Raw genomic sequence first — 16,919 nt, forward strand, 5'->3', positions numbered from 1 at the left:
GATGTTGGACTTTGCAGGATGAACGCTGAGATCTATAAGGCCACGGGGTGACCTATAAGGTGTGAATTGGTCTGTAATAAGTTAGGGCACCGATATGGGGTTGACAGATATGAGACAATGAACTAAAACACGCAAAAAGCCCTTCTCAAGAAAAGCGTGAGCACGAACCCCAAACAAACTAAGCCTAGTAGAGCGATAGCTCCGCAGCCATCCTCACCCACCCGAGCCACGCAGACACAATCCCGACCCCGTAATGTTAACAAACCGGCCCAACATCCACCAGCGAGGGCCCAGACATCGCCCGCACCACCACCTCTCCCGCTCGCTGCTATTACAACTCCCGGCTCACTCCTCACCACTGCCGATGTCTCGCGCCGCCGCTCGCCCAGGGGTTATTGAACGCGCACAGCGTGGGAGTCGCTTTGCCCTCCTTCGCAAAGCGCTGGCGGATGCGTCGCCTTCCATTTTGTGAGTAAACATTCCGGCTGCCGGGGGGAGAGCCAGCAGCTGAAGGCTGCAGCCCCGGCAGCGTCCCGTGTAGCGCTCCCTCCATCCATTACCACCACCACCACCCCACCCCCCGCTCTCGCTCTCTCTCTCCGCATCCTCCTCCTACCCCAGGCTCCCCTCTCTCCCCTTCTCATCCCAGCAGCGGCGCTGCCGCAGCGCAGACTCAACAAGATCAATAGCCCGGGCTGCGCCAAATACGCGGAGCCGGAGCCCGCGCGGCCGGAGCGGACGGTCCAAACAATAGGATTGGCGCGATCACCGGCAGTCACTCCGGCGACAGACGCGCCCCGTGTCAACGGCCCTTGAATATCGCGGCTCAGGAGCCGCGCGCCGAAGAGGGCTCCGTGGAACGCGAGTCGCGCCGCTCGGGACGGGGAGTTTCGCGGAGCGAATCCGCGCCGCGGTGGTCCGCCGCGGGCTTTTGCGCCGCCCCCGCGTGCAATCATTCTCAAGAAATGCGAGCAATTTGGCTGTCATTCGCGAAGAGCGGTGCTTGCGCGCGTTCGCCAAACCATCATCGGGGCTCCCGACCGGCGCGTTCCCAGGGCAGGCCACCGCCACCGCCGCCGTCGCGGCTTCTCGCGGCCGAGCGGGGGCCGCGCACAGCCGCTGAGAGAACGGCGACCGCCGCCACAGCAGCAGCAGCAGCGGCCCCATCGTGAAGCGCTGCGGCGCTGCTTGCTGCCCGCGGCCGTTGGGATTGCGGACCGCCGAGCTGATCCGTGCCACGCCGCTGCCGAACAGCCGAGGAGGAGGGGACACAACACGAGAGAAGCCACGGGGGTCCACCTCCCCCCTCCCCCCATCATCACACCCCCTCCTCCCTCTCTCCCTGCTTCTTTCTCTAAAGATCGGCCAGTCGAGAAAGAAGCTGTGTACCCACCAACCCTACCTAGATACCCGTCCACCCCCCCCCCCGGCGTCCTTATTTCCTTGCGTCCACCAGCCCACCATCCTCTCGCCGTGAGAGTGACGCTCGTGGAAGAAGACGTCCCGCATTCTCGACAGCAGCGCTTGCCAGGTAAGCGCCATTCACCTCTCCAGCAAACATCGCCCCTTTTGTCTGTGACCTCCTCCTCATCCTCATCATCATCCTGCTGCTACTCCTGGCTTGGATGCCCGCGGGGTTCCACGTCGTTTGTGTGCGTGTCCCGGGGAAGAATCGACGATAATCCTGGGACTCAAAGCCGTATGCCCTTCTCCCCCGGTGTGCTTCAGGATTCCCATTCTCTCGTGTGCCTGGTTCGAGCGAGCAGGACAAGGCATCAAGTTTGGCCGTAAATGCGTTTTCTGATGTCATATATATTTTTAAATCCTCAATCGCTTCTTTTTTTGCGGAGAGAGGAATGATAATTCGATGCGGCGCCCCAGCGCGGTTGCGTGGAGGTTGCTCGATGGAGACGGGGGGCGGCGGTGTTTGTTTAACGTTAATGTTTGTAATGTAAGTGTATTTACAAGTTAATAATTCCACAACTGTGTTGCGGTAAAATTCGTCCCCTCTCTCTCTCTCTCGCACGCACGCGTAGCGTTTTCTTTCACAATTTACGGTGAAATCGGGAGGCGTGTGAAGCTGTTGGCACGTTCGTTTACGATAATTGTCTTTTTTTTACGACAAATATTTTTTGTGTTTAATTCCTATTTTGTTACTTTCGCGAATTTACGAAGATAAGAGCGTGAGACGATTTTGGCATTTTAATGAATTCGGCATTTTAAACGTCGGATGGCGACGGCATTTTGAGGGGGGGAAGCCACCATCTAACAGTGGATTGACCACAGCTCGTTATTTATGACGCATATTTTAATCCTGTTAACATAAAAAGATTCATCTTGACTCCAAACATGCTTGGGTATCTCAAATACCCCGTTTACTGAAAAGACGAACCACACGTCCCAGTCCGCTGGTTCGCATGATCGCCTTTTTAAACCCCATTCATAATCGTTGACATTTGACGCCCTCCTAATCGCTACTTAAAATCCTATTCGAGGCATTTCCATACCTCAATGATATTTGTAGGATATTGAGAATTGCACGTATATATACATACATATAGTTACATATACATCTTTAACATTTTAGTGGATCGACGCAACCTGTTTTCAGGAATTCTTACACAGCAAAATTAGAAATTGTATTTTTTTCCTCGAAGAACATTTTTTTTAGGCAAATATCTGTAACGCCAACCGCACACGATTGTGTACACACATGGACTGCATGCGAGTGTGGGCGGGTGTCTGTGCGTCTGTGAAATATCCCGAATACAACTACAATTCTCACGCCAAGACGGAGAAAGCAAAGCCCGTTGTGAGCGATGTTCGGGGGATGCCGTGTGCGCGTATCCGCCGAGCGCGGTCGCGACATGGCGCGTGGCGCTCTGGGGATGTAGTAGTAACGTCTATGCGCACTCCTCTGCCCGCTGCCAGCCGCTCTGGTTATTACAAGTGAGTTAGCGCCGTCCCCGCCATTTACATATCAAAGGAATTTTTCGGACAAAGCCAGCCTCTGTCTGCCGCGCCAGTCGCATCCACGGAACCTTTTCCGCCAACTGTGCCGAGGGATGGGGGGGGGGCAGCTGCTGTAGGGGGGGCGATGCTGGAGGGGGGGGCGATGCTGGAAAGGGGGGGGGGCAATGCTGGAGGGGGGGGGCGATGCTGGAGAGGGGGGCGATGCTGGAGGGGGGGGCGATGCTGGAGGGGGGGGGGGCGATGCTGGAGAGGGGGGCGATGCTGGAGGGGGGGGCGATGCTGGAGGGGGGGGGGCGATGCTGGAGGGGGGGGCGATGCTGGAGGGGGGGCGATGCTGGAGAAGGGGGGGGCGATGCTGGAGGGGGGGGGGATGCTGGAGGGGGGGGGATGCTGGAGGGGGGGGGGATGCTGGAGGGGGGGGCGATGCTGGAGGGGGGATGCTGGAGGGGGGGGGATGCTGGAGGGGGGGGGCGATGCTGGAGAAGGGGGGGCGATGCTGTAGGGGGGGGGCGATGCTGGAGGGGGGGGGGATGCTGGAGGGGGGGGGGATGCTGGAGGGGGGGGGGATGCTGAATGTTGCACGTTTTGTTCTGCGTGAGCGAGCCAACGGCCGGCTGGCTTTTGTTTCTCAGCGCAGTCATAAAATTTTTACCGGAATAATCCTTACTTTTTTTCTGTGCGAGGAGAAAACCCCTTTAGTTGCCCTCCATGCCTTTGGCTTTCCTTGTAAAAAGGAAGAAGAAAAACAGCCACACACAGAGAGAGAGTGTGTGCGTGCCAGCCGTCACTCTGGTTGTTGAAGTGAATAAAGCCGAAGGAATATGAGCGGCCGACTGAATCTGACGGCGCTGGAGACAGACTACTTATGAGATTGCGGCCACTGAATGGCAGGCGTAAAAAAACCGGCACGGTTGGCTAGGAGAAATCATTAAACCGGAGGCCGTGACCCAAAACTGCAGGTGTTTGCCTCCTTGAGTGGGAGGTTTGACAAAAAAAACAGTTTTGCGTAACCATTATTGGATAAATGTCACCCCACGTAGCGGTGGTATACAAAGGGGGGATGCGAATCAAGCGATGGGTTTAGCAGATCGGCAAGCCACTCTAGCGAACGGGTAGCCACTCTAACAGTCAGTCAGCCACTCTAACAATCAGTCAGCCACTCTAACAATCAGTCAGCCACTCTAACAATCAGTCAGCCACTCTAACAATCAGTCAGCCACTCTAACAATCAGTCAGCCACCATAACGAACGATTAGCCACTCTAACAATCAGTCAGCCACTATAACGAAGGGCCAGCCACTGTAACGGTGGCGACCAGGAGATTGCTATCTGCACTCCGTGTTTGGGACAATGGACAACAGCTCTGTGTCACTTTGACGCCCTGGCAGCTGTTTGTCAGCAGAACCCGCGGTGCGACGCGCACAAGTGGCTCTCTCCCTCCGAGAGAGAGAGCCAGAGAGCGAGTGTCGCACCTCGCAGCAGCCTTGGTGTGAACCACAATTAAAGCGTTAAAGAGGCACATGTCCAGCACACGGCGTGAAGCTCTTAAAGAGAAAGGCAGATGTACGGCTGGAATGATGCGGGACCCTTCCTTGGTGCTGGGGGGGGGGGCGAGGTGGCGGTGGAGGCAATTTCAAGAGAATGCGTAGTCCGGTTGTTTTGCTCACACTTGGACATACTTGGTATATTCCCAGTAATCCACACAACCCGTTCGTTGAATGTGCGGCCATTCGATCCTTCATCGTATGGGCAGGTTGACGGCGCGGTCGCTGCGGTGGCCACGGGGTGGGATTATCAGGTCGCGACATCGTGAGAGATGGCGTGGACGGGCCTTCATCATCCAGCAGTGGATGCATCCTGGCCGTTGATCGCGAAATTGTTGGGGTCAAAATAACTTTTTAACGGATATCCGAGACAGAAAGAAGGCAAGATGAAATATAGAACAAGCAAAGCCGCCGATGAGAACAAGGGTTGTCGGCATGGCGAGAGCAGAACAACGCAGCGTGTGTGCTTCATTATTCAGCCACATTCACCCGTTCATCACAGTTTGGGTAAGTCAATGTTGTTTTCCTTACGAATGTAACAATTCTAAATAATAGTTTAGTATTCATTATGCGCAGGCGAGATATACGTAGTCATTGTGCGAGCGGCGCATTACGGGGGTTACAATGATTTAATTCGCAAGCAGAGCACACACATACACACACGCGCACACACACGCGCACACACGCGCGCACATACACACACACGCGCACGCACATACACACACATGCGTACACACACGCGCACACACACACGCACACACACACATGCACACACACGCGCACGCACATACACACACACGCGCACGCACACACACACGCACGCGCACACACATACACACGCACGCGCACGCACACACGCACGCACACACACATACACACACGCGCACGCACACACATACACACGCACACACACACGCGAGCCACGTCCGAATTTGAATGCGAGGGGCCCCGCTCCACGCCGTCGTTTCGCGCCCACACCCCGCGACGGGATCGTTCGCGGCGGATTAACAACAACAAAAACGAACCCCGTCTCGCAGTGGCAGACATTTTGTAGGAAAGGGCTTCCTGAAAAACGTCGCGGGCCACGGCACGAAAAAAAAATCTCTGGCAGAAGAGAATCCCCGCGACTTTTTTTTCGCTTGCACCTGAGCCCTTCCCCCGCCGCTGTGGCCGATGCCACACCCAGAGAGAGAGAGAATGGGGGGGGGGGAAGTGCAGTCGAGAGCTCGTCTCGGTGCTCATGCCAAGTGTGGGTGTGTTGAAGGGGGTGGCGGTGGTGACGGCCGTGCAGTTCAGTTGGTAGCCAATTATTTTAAGCGCCTGGCATCTTGCCCACTGGAAGAATGAGGCATCTGACCCCCCCTCCTCCCCTCCCAAATACAAGATGGATGTTGTGGCCTTACTTCCATTTCGGCAGTCACATATTTAAAAATATATTGGAAATTTATATCTGGTTCGGAAATAAAAAAAAAATCACCTCCAATCGTTTCGTGATTTATCCCGGCGACGTTTTTTTTCAAACTCTGCCAGAGCCTTGAGGTGATGTTTTGTAAAATGCCAAAACACTGCACATTTCAATTATGGGAAATAATGAACCCCCCACTTGCAGCTTAAAATATAGCCTTTAAACATTCAGGGGTACACAATAGCGATTTTCAATACGCTTTTAATGATTGGTTTTTATAAGGGACTCAGGGAGTCTCATAAGCCCATTAAAAAATGACTTCCCTTCTGTGATTAAGGCTCGCCACACTGTTCGCTGCAGTGTGTGTGTGGCACAGGCATGCATGCCCGAGGCTTGCGTTTGCTAACATGTGCGTGTGTGTGTGCGTGTGCAAGAGTGCAGCGGCATCCCTGCTGGAGCGTGCGTGTGCGAGCGTGTGCGTGTGTGTGAGCGTGTACGTGTGCATGAGAATGCGAGCGTGTGCGTGTGTGTGTGGTAGTGCAGTAGTGCGCAGCGCTACGAACCTGGCCACCCGAGTTCGATTCCCGCTCACGACCAACACCGGTGACGATTATCTGAACCGATTCTGGGCCTCCCCTAGGTCGACTCAGCCTCAAATGAGTACCTGGTGCGGTGTGTAAACATCGCAAGGAGGGATACAAAGGCGGCCGGGCGTGGTGCTGGCCACCCACTCCGTCGTGTGTCGTTTTGGCCTTCATAGGTTGCAATTCGCTAACAGCACTTGCCCCTACAGTCTGTGAAGGCTGCACGGGGGATCTTTGCCTTGTTGCGAGTGAGAGGTGACGCGCTGTACGTGTGCTCGTGTGCGAAGGGCCGCATTAGCGCCGGGGGCTTTCAGGGCCGCAGTTTGGTGGCCTCGATTTTTTAAGGGCACCCGCCAAAGACAAAGATCCCCCGCGTAGGCATAACAGACTGTTGGGGCAAGTGCTGTTCGCGAGTCGGGGAGGCCGAGGAGCGGTTCAAGTAATCGTCACTGCTGTTGGCCATGAGCGGGATTTGAACTCGGGTCGCCAGGTTTGTAGTGCAGTGCGCTAACCTCTACACTACCGCGCCCACCCCCTGTATATATACACACACACAGTCGCTACGCATCGCGATTTGTATATCATTTTTTTGCGCTCAACAGGACCCCTATTGTCGAGCTGGAGTGCTTCTCACGATCATGTCCGGCCGAGACCCAGAAAGGCAGAACCATTCGCTAAATAAATACGCGGAGATACAAAACGGACTTCTGATTATAGACGCGATTACCAAAATTATATGCTGGTCTCTACAGTTAATGGTTGAAATGCCGTAGTGCAGCACTGTGCTAAATCCTATCGGTGCATTGGTGGTTAAAGCCACCGCATCGCTACACGTGTGTGTGTGTGCAGATATTAAAATAGTTTTGTTCGTTTTAACTTCGATGTAACTTTACAATTCATACGTCACCTTAAAAAAAAGCCAAGGTGAATAACAGTGGAGTGTTTGGCATCATCAGGCATGGGTGGTGGCAACAGTAAAGTGAGGAATTGATCAACTCGACAGAGGGCCCCAAAACCAAAGCAATGTCGAGCGCGCGCTTCAGACGCAATCGCCGGTGTCCGTGTGTATCTAAACAACAATGAGATACGTGTACTCCCCTTGCGTGACTGCGATCACTGCTCATCGTGCAAGCCCACCGAGAAGGGACTGCACCAGAGCCCTCCGTCGACTTGCAATCGACAAGCGCCGTCGAACGGCTCTCGAAAAACCGGACGTCGATTCGTAACGCTCGCGGAGCTTTTTGGTTACAAATAACACAAATAACAACACAATACGTCGCTTATCTCTGCCACGGCCGCGCCGTACGAATTGAGAAGAATTGATGTCCTCCTGCAGGCTCCGGTGTGCTCGAGCCCACAACGAGGCGAGCGGTGCATCGGGGCAGGCAGCAGAGAGCGGCGGAATGGCATGCACGTGTGAATGGCTCCCCCGGCTAGGGCAAAACTGTTATTGTCTCTGCGCAGGGAACAATCGCTCTGAACCACGCGCATCTTAATTGGCACTTAGCAGCAGCATCGCAGTGGTAAGGCACGGCAGTGCTTTAGATCTTTGTGTGCAAATAATATCCGCCGATTCCACTGCATTAGCATGCAACCGGCTGCCCCGAGGAAATGTTTGCTGCGATTGCGTCCGATTTAATAAACAATTGCGCAATAGACACGCTTCGTGCGGAATGTTTAAACAAAACCTTCTACATCTTTGCGTTTTTGGCGACGCTGCCTTTTCGCCATTATTATTGTACGTGTGTTGGGCGGTGAGGGAGCGGTGGCGCAGCGGTTAGCGCACTGCGCTACGATCTCGTCGGCCCGCGTTTGATTCCTGGTCACGGCCAAGGTCATTGGCGAGCAGAGTCCGGCTCTGGGTCTCACCCTGCCTCACCGACCCGCACCGACCAGCGTGGTGAAGTATGGTCAATCAACCCGCCCGTGACTGACACGATGTGCGGAGGCTTTCATCCCGCAGAGTTCTGACAGAGCGCCGTGCAATACATTTTTTGTTAAATGTTAAATAAATGTATCGCACAAAGGTGCTGCATCCGCATGCTAATTCAGACGACAGTGAACACCACGAACCGAGACTGTTTTGGCACCGGACTGGTGTGACACTCGAGGCGATATGACCATCGGCCGGAACGTGTGTGCCACTTGGCTCAGACGCATTCGTCCGCCACACGCATCTCGCAGTGGGCCTGGTGACGATCCATTCCGCTCTTGCTGGATTTCGCAGCTTCAACGTGACAAACATTGCAGCACGGAGCTGCTGCACTTTCGCAAATGAGACGGTGATGGCAGGCGGCACTCGGGGCTTCTTATCTGTCGCCGCGCACTTATAAACTTAAATTGCAGTTTGCAACTTTCCCACCCATTGTTCCAGACACAACTGGTGTGAGTTTGGTTTGAATAGGGAAATAAATCCTCGTGCGTTTATACCAGCAGATACCGCCTAGAGCGCTTGGTTCAGATGCCGACCGTCCACGCAGCAACCGTTTCATTAAAATCGCATTGGGGGTAATCTTGTGCCTGCGTGATGCTCTTTTGTGATGCTGCTGTTTATGTTATTTGTTGGGATTAAAGAAAATTTGAGTTAATAGTGCTGTATATATTGTATATATGTCTGGGATGCTTTTTAGTTTTAAATTAATTAACTCGCTGAATGAACATCTTGTAAAAAAAAGACATTTAAGCTGTGCCATTAAATATATGTAAAATTGTGAAAGAGGTTGCAAATAATTTCTTCAAAATATTTTATTTTTAATTTACATTTGAAATATTCACCAATGACATATACTGTAATCATCCATCGCTTTGTGAATCACTACACGTTCTAATTGAAGTATATTAAATATAGAACTTACAAAATGAAAATGTGCTGTTCTTAATATACACACAAAAATACATTGTACGATTTTCTCAATGTTAAAATAAAAAAACGTGACAGTTTTATGAAATAATATTTCATTTCAACTTCATAAAGTTGCGATGAAAGTTGGGACAAATTGGGTTATTATAGTGTTTGTATTGTATTATACCAGTAGTTATTTGCTGCACTTCCGATTAGCATGGTTGGCTACGTACGGTGCGTAGGAAGTTCAATGTACAGTCGTACAAACACACATGTAGCTGGGCTGGGGGTCAACTACCCCTCCCAACTCTCGGACAGGGGGAGCCACCCCCTCCCCCCCCTCAACGTCTCAATGGGGCTGTCTCGGCTACTCGACGGGGGAGGGAGGGCTCCCGTGGTTAAATGTCTCCCCCCACCCACCCCCCGCAAACATCAAATGCCACAGAAAGCGGCGTGTGGCATTTACTCAGCCACAACGACGTGCCTCTCAAAAACACCTCCTTGATGCTGGAGAGCAAATGGAGCGGGCCGCTCGCCGCCCTCTTCCCCTCGCCGCTTCTCACGGGGACCGTTGGGCCGGGCGCTGACCACGCGTGGCGGAGACGGCGACTGCCGTCAACTCGCGCTGCTGCTTCCCTTTGGGGGTGGTCATTTCCTGCATTTATAGCAGCAGCGGCGATGGTGGTGGCGGTGGCGGTGGTGGTGGGAGTTTTCTCTCGAGAAGGTGTGGGACAGTTCGTCTCTGCGGAACCGTGCGGATTCCCGAGTGGCTTTTTTCGTGAGTGAGCGAGGTCGCCACGGTAGTTGGGATGTTAACTACCTCGCCTGGTATACGGGAGGCCGTGGGTTCGATCCCCACCCTGACACCTGCCCGCTGTGTATTTGGAGTCTGCACGTTCTCCCCGTGGCCGTGTGGATTCTTCTCCGGGTCCTCCAGTTTTTCCCTCCACATGCAGAATCGACAACACGCGTTTATACATTTCCACGCGATAAGCCACTTTCCGCTGAGCCGTCATTTGTGATAGCCAGGCTCGCTTCTGTACAAGGCCCATGCTAGCTCGGTGGTGGTGGTGGGCCTTATCTGGTGAAACAGAAATAGATACAAACGTCGAGCGAGCAAGCGGGTGGACTGCTGACCCGTGTGGGAAGCCCCCTCTGAGAGGAGGGAACGTGGGTCCCTGTCCAATGCGGCAACGCGCTCTGAGCGCCTCGCGGTGGGGTGGCTGGCTGATGGTGAAAGCGGGACGGTGTTTAATAAGTGCGAGATGCTGATGAAAGAGGGGGGGGGGGGCTTCGCTCGCGAATGCCCAGCCACCTCGCGGAGACCGATACGCGCTCCTCCTCCTCCTCCTCCACTCGTCTCCTTTGACGACACCGAAAATCCTCCCCGTCCCCATTTGCAATTCGTCGAGGCGCTTGCGACGCGTAATGCGTACCGCGTACCGCGCGCTGGCGAACGGCCGCTTGCAATATTCATTTGTATGCCGCGTTTAGAGTCGTTTCCGTTTTAATAAAATGCCCAGTAAGATGGATCCATAGTTGCTGCAAGTATGACTTGGGTGTGTGGTGGGGGGTGGTGGGGGAGGAAATTGCTTTACAAGTGCGACTGTTGTGATATTGCAGTGGCGTGTGTTTTTTTTTGTACGTACAGTCTTAACCCCTTCGTAATATTCATAATAAAGGCTTTTGGGTTAGATCGCGTAAGTTTAAATGCGTCGCAACCCTCCACCACCCGACACGGCCAATCAGTAAGGGATTTGTCACGTAAACAAAACGCCAATTAGTTACTACTTCAGCCCACCGATTTTGAGTACCGAGACGTTTCGCTGGTAATTACATCAACCAGCATCATCGGGCGATTTGCCAGAATAGTGAAGCAGCAGGTCGACGTCATCGTTGTTGAACCCCATCAGGTGTTAAGGTCAGAGGCGGGGGTGGTGGGGGTCTTGTAATTGTGTCATAGATTAGTAACCCCCTTCGGTTCCATCACTCAGCATTGCGCTTCGGCCGCTCGGAATGAAAACATCAACGTGGTCGTCGCTCGACCGCAGTCTTCATCGCCCTTGGCAGCACGTGGCCACCTGCCCTCTAGAACTCGGCACGAAGTTCCTCGGGAGAGGCTTGGAGCCTGGGCGGCACGATGGCACTTGGGCGCTCCGTCTTGCCACGCTCACCGTGCCCCGCGCGGCTTTTACTCGCAAAACTCTGCCACTTTGGGGCCGTCCATAAATGACGTCACGCGATTTTGGACGATTTTTGACCCCCCTCTTCGTCACACATCGTCACAAATGTCTGACCCCCCCCCCTAGGTGCGTGACGTCATTTATGGACGGCCCCTTTATACATACGCCAAAAAAACCACACATCACTGTTATTTCAGCTCACTGCTTAAATTAAAATCAAACCTTGGTGCTTATTCATTGTTGTGGCCTTTTGTCGAACGGTGTGTTGGGTTTTTGTTGTTGTTGTTGTTGTTGTTGTCGGTATCGCGTTGTTTCGTGGGCGCAACAAACAACAAAGACGTCTGTCGGTCAATAACACGGCCCGAAAGTGAGAATACAAAAATATCAACAGAAACAGGTGACGGCTTTGTTTGCTTGTGTGTGACGATGGCTCTGCTCCCGTGCCACAGCGTCGCGTGTGAAGCAGCAGCGGCGGATTCGCGGTGCGTGGAATGCCGCACGAGGAAGGGCCCCTGCGTCTGCGTAGCAGCTCTCTTGAATGATTGAAACCGGTTATCTTCTGAATACGATTCATCAGAAGTCAGTGGCGGTGCGCGATATACCACCACCCCCCCCCCGCCCCCATTTTTTTGGAGCGGAGTTTGTGAGAAAGAGAGTTTTTAAGTCTCTGCATTCCAATTGTCAATCATTGGGCCCCTATTACATGGAAGTTGAGCTGTTAGTCTCCGATTTCTCAGCATCTGTCTAAAACTGTCACCACAAAATTAAACATCGATTTAATTCACAAGCCCATCTTGCTTTAAAAGTGGAAGTGGTACCATTCAGCTACGTGGACCCGCCCTGGTGATGGGAAGTTCAGTTAAAATCCTTTCCCGAAACTGCTCGATGAGCAATACCCCGGTCTCGCCTCGGAGATGCGTTCCTGAATGGGGCGACGACGAATATCGAAACGACGTTCATCGCAAAGATTTATAGGTGGGGTAGGCGGTGGTGGTGGCGGTGGTGGTGGAGACGAAAGTTGAGAGACAACGGATAATGAAGACGGACGGACGACGATGCTGACAGCGACGTGATTGTGGGGTTGAGCCGACGCAAATCACGAGCTAGTAGCGGTGTCAACAATAATAATTGAGTAACGATTTGTTTGTGAAACGACGTCAATCGGGATATTGTTGTACAAGACGGCGATCTTGAGCTGACGCTTCACACTGAAGTTTGGCGCCCCGTAGTTTTTGAAACCTCCTTGATTTGTTTTAAAAGATTGTGGTTATTTGTTTTAAAAGATTGTGGTTATTTGTTTTAAAAGATTGCGCTTATTTCCGTGGTGGAGCGCGGTGATCCACGCACAGCGAGACGATCCCTCCGTGACGACGCCACTGTCAGTTGCTGCTTGGTTGACGCAGGGCGAATCGCTAAAGGCGCAGCCCTGCAATTTCTTGCTCGCGGAACTGCTGCTGGAAGGGCCTTCCAATCGAGGGAGCTCTGGAGGAGGCCTCCTCTGTAGGATGTTGTTGTTGGCCTACTCTTCCATGCTGGCCGGATATATTATTTGGAGAGGTGGACATTCCCACACTTTAACCCACCACACACGGCCTGCTGCTCCTCCACTTGCTGTTCCCATTTTTTATAACTGCTGTGGACATAGGAGGGGGTTAACAAATGTGCTCCGTTGTTTTAGCGGCCTTCATTTGGAAACAACAATAGAATTTTAGATGTGTTAAATACAAGCTTTCGACAATCTTAACTACGTTGCAACTTCGCTTTTACAGGCAGTGAAACCCGTTTCTCGCCCACCTCCCCCTCCTCCTTCTCGACGACATAGATTCGTTTTGTTTAAGTTTTGGCAATCGTCGCATTGGTGGCAAGAGACACCAGCACATGTTGCCTGCCACTTGTCAGGAAATGATTCACAAGTTGCGGTCTCTCCCCCAGGGGTAACGAAATCGGCGATTGTGCTGGGAAATTACTCGGATCCACAAAGTGTTGGGTGAACACGCGCTCCGTAGGAGGCGCCTTGCGAACACGCTCGCTCTTTCCCTTTCGATAGACGCGAGAAAAAGGAAAGGCTCGAGATTTGTCTCCGCGGAACACCAAAGTAATGTAGGGATGGACAACAACAATATTATTATTGTTGTTTTAAATTGCATGTCGTGAAAGAAGACGACACGTGAGCCCCAGAGTTAACTGCATCTCACCGTGCTACTGTGCTCGGGGCTACAATGGTGCGTTGCGCGCTATTCCTAAAGCTCGATCTCACGCAGCAGCGTGCCATTCACACAAGGCCTCGCACAACCCGTTACGTACACAATAGCCCAGCCTGCAAAACCATAACGGATAAAAAAAAAACTGGAAAACGGCACGAAACATACAAAGACTGGTGTGCAAGTGGAAGCAGATGTTTTTAAGACGGAACCTTTAATACTCAACCGATTGAAGAGCGCCTAATGTTCTGAGGAGAGAACGCTTTTGTTGAATATCTGTGAAAAGGCATCCCGCTTATTCTCGTATAAATAACAGTGTTATGAATGAAAGAGAGAGAGAGAGAGAGAAAATAAAGACTGTGAATTGCCAAACCCATTGTAACCGACTGAATTGATTCTGTAAATAACTGGCCCAAGTTCCCTTGGCCCACGGGGTAATATTTTGTCAAGCGGCGAGCTTGAACTGGTTGCTGGGGGATGCCCGACAGAGAGAGAGAGAGTCCTGGGGGCGACTTCATGCTCGCAGAGGACCCTGCCACGGGCGAGCCTCCGTGCGGCGAAATTTATTGGACGCGCTGCGAAGATGCAAAACTGGCACCGTTTCCATAATGCTCCAGTGGAAGTCCCATGGACTTCCATCGAGCACCAAAATTCGTTTAGAAAGTTTAAATCCCGCTCGGTGCGTTCTCGCAGATCGTTAACCACAACAACAATAAAAGAACACTCCCCGCACATAGGTTTACTCTGGTTGTGTAAAAAAAAAAAATCTCTCAAGTATGTGCCGGGTGTGCGAAGAGAGCGCCAACTGGGGTCTGAGCGCTTGTCTGGGAATTGCTTTTTATGATTTCCTGCGGAGGAGGTGGAGGATCGCAAGTGTTCGTCCCGTAGCGTCTGGATTCCCCATCCCGTTAACTCGGCGCTTGATTGAGGCCATCGTTCAACGAGGTCTTGCCGGCAGCCACACGGCGGAGCGATTTGTGTTGGCCCTGCTCCCCGTCCTCGCTGACCTATTGCTACGGCGAGCCGTGTTAATCTGCAAAAGGCTAAATCCATACCCATTAATGATCGCTGTTGTTTAAATTTCAATTAATGGGAAAGTATGAATGAGATTTATTGATCGAGGGGGTTTTTTTGTCTGCCAAATGCACGTGAAAGTCGCTGGCACCGTAATATAATAACTTGCGTATTGTATGGCAGAATCTGGACATGAGCACATCCCTTCGGAGAACAAGACCAGCTGCCCTTATATCCGAAGTAGTAGTGTGCTTATATCCCTAAGTTGCCCATTTGCCCCCCCCCCCACATTTGACAGCGATTTTTTTTAAAGAATTGCAACTAAACATAATGTTGCAATTATTTTATTAGAAGGTGAATCTTAAAAAAACAAGATTTTTTTTCATTCTAGAAACTGTAATTTTGCAATGTTTGGTCATCTTATTTTCAAGGCCCAATGAACCCATTCTACGCTGTCCCAAAGTAAACATCTGTGTGACTTACTGGAATCTGTGTCTCAATGTGTGTTTTATAAACTGAATGCCAGCCGAACTGCACAACAAAACGAACACTGCATCAGCATTGTGAAACTTTTGTTTAAACGGTGAGTTTTGTGATGCCTTCGTCCGTTTTCTCACCGTGTGTTTGCGGTGGTGTCGTGTCTCTCTGTACAACTTTGGTTTTTATTCTGCTGGCGGTAGCAGTCTCCTTTTTGAGTCCTCCGATTAGCATGGCTGGCTACGTGCCGTACGAAAGAAGTCCAGCATACATACTTCCGATAATTCATCCGTACTCTATCGACTACCGGATAAACGCCTCCTCAAATCGCCGCAAACTCCCGCGGTCGCGTATGGCAACAGCAGTTGGCCTGTCTCCTGCACCGCGATCCGATCCCATTTCTCCATCTCCTCAATGGACGCTCCTCCCAGGCACTGTTCTGTCTTCAGCTGTCGCTCTACGCTCATTTTGTCCTTCTCTGATCGCGACGCGTTGTGCCCAAGCCCCAAGTCGCAATGATGCCCCCTGCACCCTGATCACGGCGTTCTCCTTCATGTCGCTCATTCTCAGCCCCATGCGTGCACGTCTCCGCGCTTCTGTGCGCCCCATTTCGGCTTTTTGTTCCATTTTCTCTGTGAGTATCCGTGTTGTTTTTTCCCGATTCACACGTCAATAGCAGCAGGTAATATACACCTATTGAACAGTTTCATTTTGATCCTGTTATGCCTTAAATAACTCTCTTATAGGTATATGTCCTCCGATGAGTTGTTTTCCTGTTGCGTCCCTCAAACAAATATTCAGATTTCTTTTTTATAATTGCGTTCTAAATGTGAATTTCTCAAATTATTCCGGTGAGCTTTGTGGACATGATGCATTGAGTGTCATGGGAAGCTGATGGCTCTCACGTCACAAGTGAGCTATGTCACGGGTTTTTCACTGGAAGAATGAGCTGCACATCAATCCACGATTGAAGTATTTAATTTCGATGTAGATACGTAGTAAATTGGCCTGATACGTTTCTTCAGATTGAAATGCATAGAAGAGAGATTTGATGACGGAATGCTTGCCACCGCTCGATATGACAAAACGACTTGCACGGTAACGGACAGTGCCCTGGAAGTGGATGACAAGAAACACAACAACAAACTTGTTCTGTGAAAGCACAAAGTGCATGATGAGGAATGGAGGGAATATCTAACAGGTGACAGATGCAAGACAAGGCAGAGTACACAGAACTCCCTCAAACCGTGAGGGCAAAGAATGAGAAATAAATGAAAATAATTCAAAAGTCAAATATGATTGACGGTGTCATCGCAGGGAATGGGAACATGAAAGCAGAGAAAGGAGATAGATTGGCAATTTACAAAAGAGAGCTGTTGGAGAGAAAGAGGCATCTACAGCGCGACACGAGACGAGAGGGTGGCAGGATTGTCACGAGGAATTTCACGCAGATCCAACAAACTCCACGTCCCACGAATCAAACCGTTTTTTTTTGTTATGAAGCGGAGGAAGTAGCAGAGGGCGCTCCTGGAGCAGATGGCGATGAATGTGGACGTCACCACAGACGTTGGGGGGAGCTTTGGAACCTTGGACTCTTACAGTATACTGTGGTGACTCGGTTGTCTCTCTCTCTCTGGGTACGGAATCTAGCAGTGCAGACAGTCGACTCGTGTGGCCGATGAATGCACATTTTCGA

At 51.7% G+C, this 16,919-nt stretch overlaps 1 protein-coding gene across 20 annotated transcripts in view; it reads left to right on the top strand.

The window, feature by feature from the left end:
• The first annotated feature begins 630 nt into the window (after positions 1-630).
• LOC144947689 (adhesion G protein-coupled receptor L2-like) overlaps positions 631-16,919 on the top strand; it is a 343,364-nt gene continuing 327,075 nt past the window's right edge. For 9 of the 20 annotated variants that reach the window (XM_078876969.1, XM_078876977.1, XM_078876974.1 and 6 more), the window contains exon 1: positions 632-1,531. The gene's annotated coding sequence lies outside the window, so the exon portion shown is untranslated. Of the gene's footprint in view, positions 1,532-4,930; positions 5,025-16,919 lie in introns of those variants that run through there. The other 11 variants (XM_078876975.1, XM_078876980.1, XM_078876976.1 and 8 more) reach the window with 3 other exon arrangements.

The sequence above is a fragment of the Lampetra fluviatilis genome, chromosome 46, assembly GCF_964198595.1.
Source record: "Lampetra fluviatilis chromosome 46, kcLamFluv1.1, whole genome shotgun sequence".
NCBI lineage: Eukaryota > Metazoa > Chordata > Hyperoartia > Petromyzontiformes > Petromyzontidae > Lampetra > Lampetra fluviatilis.